This window comes from Apium graveolens, chromosome 7 (genome assembly GCF_009905375.1).
Source record: "Apium graveolens cultivar Ventura chromosome 7, ASM990537v1, whole genome shotgun sequence".
NCBI classification, from domain to species: domain Eukaryota; kingdom Viridiplantae; phylum Streptophyta; class Magnoliopsida; order Apiales; family Apiaceae; genus Apium; species Apium graveolens.
Window position 1 is genome coordinate 14,187,117 of NC_133653.1, and position 6,792 is coordinate 14,193,908.

Sequence of the window (6,792 nt, forward strand, 5' to 3'; positions counted from 1 at the left end):
CGGTTTTGGACCGAACAGACCGAATTTTTTTCAAAAATAAAATTTTATTGAAATTTTAAACCAAAAATTATATAATCTAAAATATGATTAAAGTAAAGAGATATATAGAGTACTAAGAGTGTAGAAATACAATTAAAAATTATAATTATAATTTTTAATATATATGTAATATATATAATATAAAATTTTATAATTTGGTCTAGCCGGTATGGACCGAAATTTTTTTTAAAATAACCGGGCCGAACCGAACTTTATTTCGGTCTACCCGGTCCGGACCGAATAGACCGAATTTCTGAAAAATCAGGACCGAACCGAACCGAATTAGCACGATTCAGTTCGATTTTTCGGTTTCGGTTCATTTTTGCTCAGCCCTAGACGCACCCTCCCACCAAAGAGAGCAAATAAAACTAAAATTACAAACTGAAAATTCAAATAAAACTCTTAAATTTGAAAAATAAAATCATGGTGATAGATAATCGGTCCACTCTTGAATCCAACCCGAATCCAACAAGCTACACTTGAATTGAAGACAGCAAAAAAATTGAACTCCGATGATTTATATCTAAAAAATAAAACAAACACACAAAATGCGTAGAAATCCTTCCTAATCAATATTTTTTAAGTAAATAAAAATAAATTACAAGATTTAAGGATTTTCACCGAGAAAAGAATGAAAAGCCCCGCCGCTTATTAATTACGTATACCTAAAACGTTATTTATTTACAAAATAAGTCATACATTATATAATTAACTAAGATCAACTAATCAGGTCAACTGAGAACCTCAGAATAAATTCGGTTATAACTTATACTCGTCGTATATTGTTAATATTTATCAATTACTCATGTTTATAAAGTTGGATAGTTAAAACTCTTTTTTTCGATGGGTTTCTTTCAATATGGTTTAACTGGTGATCACGTGGTGAATGCCTGCAACATAATATTTGTATTAGAGCTAAATTCCGGCGTCAATATTAAGATTTGTCGATGAGTATTTGCGCCGAGATATAATTTTTTTTGGGTAAGTTGTACAGTGTTTGATGATTTTTCGGATCATTTTTGAAATAACAACATATGATGTTTAAGATGAGATCAAGTATATGTAGTTCGTCATATTTGGGAATCATTTACAAATAAAATTTAAACACAACGCTTTTTATATTATTCAAAAGCAAGTCTTTTATCATTATTTAAACATCATTTATATCATTCTCCTGTTACTAGTACGATGCTTGTATAATAAGATATATTATTTACAATGCCACATTATTTATATTTGTGATGTGTTTACTTGTATGATATAATTTGCATACCTGGAGGTATGTCGAAATAATTCAATTATATTTAGATTTCAGACCCAATAAATAATGTGTAGTTCGCATCACTTTAATACTCACTCGAATGGTAATCAAAATTTATCTTATTTGAATCTTAAAATGCATCATTTTCATATTTTCTTTACTTTTTAAATTCTTCATCATATAAAAGAACATCACCCGTATCATCCAAATTACCAACGTAGTTGATCATACCATTTAAACAATTACAATGATCTCTTCCATATTCATTAAATAATTAACTAAGATCAACTTATCAGGTCAACTGAGAACCTTAAAGTAAAGTCGGTTATAACTTATACTAGCCTATAACCCGTGCGATGCACGAATTGTTTTTAACACTCGATAATTTTTAATAATATATTTTATAAGATGATTTTCAATAGCTGAAAAATAAATTGAAGAACATAATAAGTTATAACAATACATATTTTATAATAGTTTGAGACGTGACTGAAAATAATAAAAATATATTATATAATATGGTGTTCGCGAGATTCGAATCTTAAACATGTAGAAATTGTTAAAAATAAAGAATATAAAAGTTTAAATATAATACGTTGTTGACGGGATTCGAACCCTGGACTTACGAGAGCAGTTTAAATATTAACATAATATTATTTTATTATTATATCTAACGGTTCCCATCTATCTATTTTTAGATCTGACGGTTGTTATTTACCGTACCAAATAATTGCACCGAGTAACCGACCAACTAAATAGAGGGTGTTCTGCTTATAATAGTATAGTATAGACTCGACATATATTGTTAATATTTATCAATTATTCATGTTTATTCATTTAATAACGTTGGATAGTTAAAACTCTTTTTTTCGACGGGTTCCTTTCAATATGGTCTAACTGGTGATCACGTGGTGAATGTCAGCAAAATAATATTTGTATTGGAGCTAAATGTCGGCGCCAATATTAAGATTTATCGAGGAGTATTTGCACCGAGATATAATTTTTTTTGGGTAAGTTGTATAGTGTTTGATGATTTTTCGGATCATTTTTTAAAGAACAACATTTGGTGTTTAAGATGAGATCAAGTCTATGTAGTTCGTTATATTTGGGAATCATTTACAAATAAAATTTAAACACAACGCTTTTTATATTCTTCAGGAGCAAGTCTTTTATCATTATTTAAACATCATTATTTATCAGTGGAAATGTAATTCAAAATAATCAGTTGAGCGGGGTTTTGGGGATAAAGGATCAACATATTGATAGGCCAATAATCTCGCCAGTTAATATAAGAAAGGAAATTATTGTTATAGAAATAAAGAAACGTAAAACAGAAGGACACTCGGAGTTAGACGAGCCAATGAACCTTAATACCGAGATTATGCTGGACTCTGACATTGGCTCTACAGAACTCGCAAGCCCAAAGAATCTGGTCTCAAAAAATGGGGAAGTGGTGGGTACTCAAGAGAGTGCTCGCCTAGTATTATGAGTATCCTTAGTTGGAATTGCCATGGGCTTGGGACCCCATGGGCTTTACAATTCCTTAAGGAGATTGTACTCCAAAAGAGACCCGATTACATTTTTCTATGTGAAATTCTTTGTAAAAATAAAACAGTAGAGAAGGTCGGAAACATGCTTCGATTTGTTGGAATGGTAGTGGTAGAATCTCAAGGTCACAGTGGTGGAGTAGCTATGTTGTGGAGGAATAAAGACGATGTTAGCCTGAACTCTCTCAATAAGAACCATATAGATGTTGATGTTTCCACCAAAGAAGGCCATAAATATAGACTAACTGGTGTCTATGGAGAACCAGATAAGACTAAGCGTCACGAAACCTGGGATCTGATCAGAAGACTTGCTAATAAGAACCCCCTTCCCCGGTGTCTTATAGGGGATTTGAATAATGTTTTGTCCCAGCATGATAAAAATGGTGGCAGACCTTACCCGAAGAGATTGCTACAAGGCTTTCAAGATGTGGTTCAGGATTGTAATCTAATAGATATGGATTTATGCGGTTATCAGTACACTTGGGAACGTGGCTTCGGCACAGATAAGCACATTGAAGTAAGGCTGGATCGTGCACTTGTCACCCAATCCTTTCTTAACATATCCAACGAAGCAAAGCTCACTAATTTAGAGGTTTCGACCTATGATCATTGCCCAATATGGTTGGAACCACAGGTAGTAAATAGACCTGAGAAAACAAAAGTCTTTAGATTCGAGAACGCCTGGCTCCGTGAGCCCATGTGTTATCAAATAGTAGAGGACGTCTGGTCTAATAATCTGGGTATTTCTTTCTATGACAAACTCTCTCAATGTTCTCAGGTTTTGTCAAATTGGGGAAAAGACATCACAGGCAACTTCAAAAACTGCATATTCCACTGCAAAAAAATTCTTCGAATGCTGAAAGGAAGAAGAGATGAGAACTCTATTAAAATAGTAAAAGAAGAAAAGAAAAAGCTCACTGAAATTTACGTTCAGCAGGATGTATTTTGGCGTCAACGGAGCAAGCAATTGTGGTTACATGAAGGTGACCAAAATATCAAATACTTTCATGCTGCTATCAAAACTCGTCGAAAAATAAATCAAATCTCTTCTTTGCAAGACAACAATGGGCGCAAAGTAAAATGGGGAGCAGGACTAGAAGAGACCATGGAAGATTATTTCAGTCGTCTATTCACTGCATCCAATATAAACTGGGAAAGTGTCACCGGTTGCTTATCCAGTAGAGCCACTATGGATCAAAACGCCATCCTTTTGGCAGAGGTTGATGAGAAGGAGATTAAAGCTGCCATCTTCCATATACATCCAAATAAATCGCCGGGCCCTGATGGTATGAGCCCGAGATTTTATCAAAAATGCTGTAAAATTGTTAAGTCAGACATCATTCGGATTGTTCGACATTTTTTCAAATCTGGAGAAATCGACACTGAACTGAAAAATACAAACATTGCTCTCATACCGAAAAAGCAACATCCAGTTTTTATGTCTGATCTTCGTCCTATTTCTTTATGTAACATGGTGTACACGATAATTTCCAAAGTGCTTGCAAATAGACTAAAACAAATCATTGATTCTCTTATATCGAACACCCAAAGCACTTTCATTCCAGGACGTTTGATCACTGCCAATATAATGGTGGCTTTCGAAGTTATGCACTATATGAAAAGGAAAAACAAAGGTAAGACTAACTGGATGGCCTTAAAATTGGACATGTCCAAAGCATACGATCGCGTGGAGTGGAGCTTTTTAGAAGTTGTGTTAACGAAGATGGGCTTTGACAGCAGAGTTACTAAGTTATTCATGGGATGTATGTCTTCCGTCCAATACCAAATTACTCATGCAGGTCATCTTTTTGGCTCCATCATTCCGGAAAAGGGTCTCAGGCAAGGGGACCTCCTTTCGTCATACCTTTTCCTTATTTGTATGGAAGGCCTCACAACTTTACTCTATGATTTTGAAAGAAGAAGTCTGATCCAAGGTGTTAAAGTAGCCCACTCAGCACCATCCATCTCTCACATGTTTTTTGCGGACGATGCATACATTTTTTGCAAAGCTAATGAAGGTAGTACAAATCACATTTTGCAAATTTTAAAGCTCTTTGAAAATACATCAGGCCAACAAATTAATGCTGAGAAATCCTCCGTCTCATTCAGTAGAAACACCACAAACTCGTTGAAAGCTAATCTCTGTCAGAAGCTCCAGTTCTGGGAAGCCAACTCTCAAACTCTTTATTTGGGTCTCCCAAATATAATTGGCCGTAATAAATCAGCTTTGTTTGGTTTTTTAAAGGAGAGGTTGGGAAACCGTATCAAAGGCTGGGACAAGAAGTTTCTTTCGAAGGGTGATAAAGAAATTCTATTGAAAACTTCAGCCCAAACACTTCCAAATTATGCCATGAGAGTCTTCTTACTTCATGTTAGCTTGTGTCAAGAACTGGAAAAATGATGTGCAAATTCTGGTGGCACACTAGTTCATCGAAAGACATGGGTATTCATTGGCTAAGTTGGAGTAATATGAGCAAGAAGAAATCTTTAGGAGGAATGGACTTTCGTAATTTACGGGATTTCAATTTAGCTCTTATTAGTAAACAGGGCTGGAGGTTACTGCAATTCCCAGAGAAACTAGTCAGTTAAGTATAAGGCTCGCTACTATCTTCAGGGGTCTTTTCTCAATGCCAAACTCGGACACAACCCCGGTTATATCCGGAGAAGTGTCATTGAATCTCAGTCTCTTTTAAAACAAGGTATGGGTTGTAGAGTTGGCAACGGTTCATCCATCAATATTATTGAAGACCCGTGGCTCCCGTCGGAACAAAACCCGTAAATCCACACTCAAAATCCAAGATTGCATAATCAGATGGTGTCCTTTCTTCTCGGTACCGATGGAAATTGGGACGTAGATTTAATCAAGGATGTGTTCGATGAGAGAGACGTTAACATAATTTTGACCATTCCTCTAAATAAAGCAGCTCAAGATTCTTGGTACTGGAGACAAGAGAAGATGGGCTCATACTCAGTAAAGAGTGCTTACTATCTACTGCAGGATCTCAAACCGAATCAGAATACAAGTCCCAGTTCAGGGTTCTGGAAAAGACTCTGGAACCTAAAGATCCCTCCCAAAGTGAAAAATTTCCTTTGCAGAGCCTCTACAAATTGCCTTCCAACAAAAGACCTTCTTTGACAAAAAAGAATTACAGTGAACATTCTTTGTCCTATCTGCCATGACACTTCCGAAACAATTCTTCACTCCTTGGTTCTATGTCCTTTTGCTGAGATTTGCTGGACAAGAGTGCACGTCCAACCAATCCACGGAGTGTTCCATTCATTCTGTGAACGACTTCAGTTACTTTTCGAGCAACTAGACAAGAAGGAAGTTCACATTTCTGTGATGGTTTGCTGGATGCTATGGAAACACCGCAACAAACTTGTATGAAACCAACGTAGTTTGGAGATATAGGAGATTTTGGAGTCAACATGTTATATTCTTAACCAGTGGAATAGTGTTCAAGATAAAACTTATGATCGTTTTATGGCTTACATGAACCATAACGACGGAGACGAACACTGGCACACCCCCATGACTAACATAGTTAAGATCAATGTAGACGCCGTTATTTTTGATGACACAAACCACTACAACCATGCTTTTGTTGCTCGTGACCATGAAGGATAGTGTTAGGAATATGTGTATTAGTTTAATGATAAGTTAAACAAAACACTTAAGTAGGAATCTAGTGTTTGTAGCCTCAACGGATAAGACCATCTTGGCTATCCGTTGAAGGAGTAGCTTTACTTAGCAATAAGTTTAGTATTGTAGCACATTTCATTCTCTGGATTCAAGTTATAATTCTTAGATGTTGTAGGAAAGTATCAGTCATGTTTACATTTGTGTTTGAATATATATCTGTCTGCATTAGCTTCAAGCAATTCACACACACTTGCTCTAAAAAACACTTAGCCTTAGAAACTGCTCAAAACTTGAAAAAGTTT